Below are 1,658 nucleotides of genomic sequence, written 5' to 3' on the forward strand. Positions count from 1 at the left end.
GCCAACAAGGATGAAAAATAATATTATTTTATAAATAAACTAGGAATTAATTGGTGTATTTAATCACCACATACGAATTTTGCAAAATATTGCCTACATTAAGAAAACAAAATTCATTATATTTATTCCCCCGTATTTTGAAATTATTGAAGACGTTAAAACAAACATTTCAATAGGAAAGCTACTATAAATGTAAACCTTCTTCAGAAGTCTCTTTGCAAAAGTTCTTTCTAATGCTGTGCATTCAATCTTAACAGGAGTCGATGCTCAATAAAATAATATCAAATTTACAAATTATTTCAATTAAGATACCTCGCAAAGGAAACAGAAAAAACTGAGGAAGCAATAAAAAACACTTTCTTAGATAATTAACCTGAAGTGAAAGAAAGATTCCAACCTCTCCAAAACAACACTACAAGGTTCAATAAGGAGTATATAAGTTGATCAAGTCGTTTTATCGGCACAGTCTTCACAACTGAAAGACATCCAATCCATCCATCAAAATGAAATTCATTGTGAGTACATTTATTCCAATTTAGGTGAAATGTTTTCTACTATTGCAATACATATATTCCATTGCTAGCATATGGAGCATATTATTTGGCATTTTAGTCGACGTATAAAAAAACAAGCTTATAGATTTTATGATCGGATGAATATAGAATTCGCACAATTGAAAGTACATTAAGAAAATTTATCATGTTAGTGGTTTTCTTCAATGGTAGGAATCTGACATTAATTTGTAATGCTTTAAATTCAAGTAAGAATATCTAGAAGGAAAACTGTTGTAAATAACCCACGCATGTAGCTAAAAATCGTCACGTTATCAATAAGGTTTTATAAATGAAGTTGAATAGTTGACTTGTGAGATGCTACACGATATCTAATTTCGATCCAATCCATGAATTATGTTCTTTCTCCAAAGGCTAAATACTCATTCGTCAAATAATAACAACTAATATAGTGCTGCTTGAAGTTGTATGCGTTTGGTTTTTAATTACACATCAAATTAGTAAAATATATATATATTTGTTCTTCCAGGCTGTAATCCTATTTGTCCTTGTGGCTGTGGCCTTCGCCGAGAAGTCTACCAGGGATAAGAGAGGTCTTGCCCATGGATTGGGTTATGGTTATGGTGGTCTTGGCAATGGCTACGGTGGTCTTGGCTACGGCGGTCTTGGCTACGGTTATGGTGGTCTAGGCTACGGCTATGGTGGATATGGTTACGGGAGTGGATATGGTCTTGGCTATGGCAGCGGATATGGTCTTGGATACGGATATGGTTACTACGGTTAAAGGAAAAACCCAAACGTTATAAAATTCGTGTTGTATACATTTGTATATGAAATGAAATGTTTATGATATTGAACGTTGCAATAAATACAATCTTACCTGAAGTTTGGCATCTTCCTTAATTATAGTTTGGAAATATTTACAACTATTTATATAATTAACTTATGAACTGTTTTGCACTGCAACTACAAAAATACGTAAGTATTATACGTATAAATATTATTTATATCATATTTAGACAGAAAACAGAAAACCAAGCCACGTTTTAAATCTTCAAGTCTCCATTAAGACAGATTTCTGCATACATGGTATATTTGCGTGCAGCATCATAATGCCTAGCGGGCTGAAGTAAAGATGCAGCGTAA

The 1,658-nt window shown here is 32.9% G+C and overlaps 1 long non-coding RNA gene across 1 annotated transcript; it reads left to right on the forward strand.

Moving 5' to 3' along the window:
* Nucleotides 1-490: 490 nt before the first annotated feature.
* LOC145980847 (uncharacterized) lies at nt 491-1,296 on the forward strand. The gene is made up of 2 exons (XR_014440897.1): nt 491-515; nt 1,042-1,296. It is a non-coding gene; the product is annotated as an uncharacterized LOC145980847 (long non-coding RNA).
* Nucleotides 1,297-1,658: the final 362 nt, after the last annotated feature.

Source organism: Lepisma saccharinum, chromosome 28 (genome assembly GCF_977018435.1).
Source record: "Lepisma saccharinum chromosome 28, izLepSacc3.1, whole genome shotgun sequence".
Taxonomy (NCBI): domain Eukaryota; kingdom Metazoa; phylum Arthropoda; class Insecta; order Zygentoma; family Lepismatidae; genus Lepisma; species Lepisma saccharinum.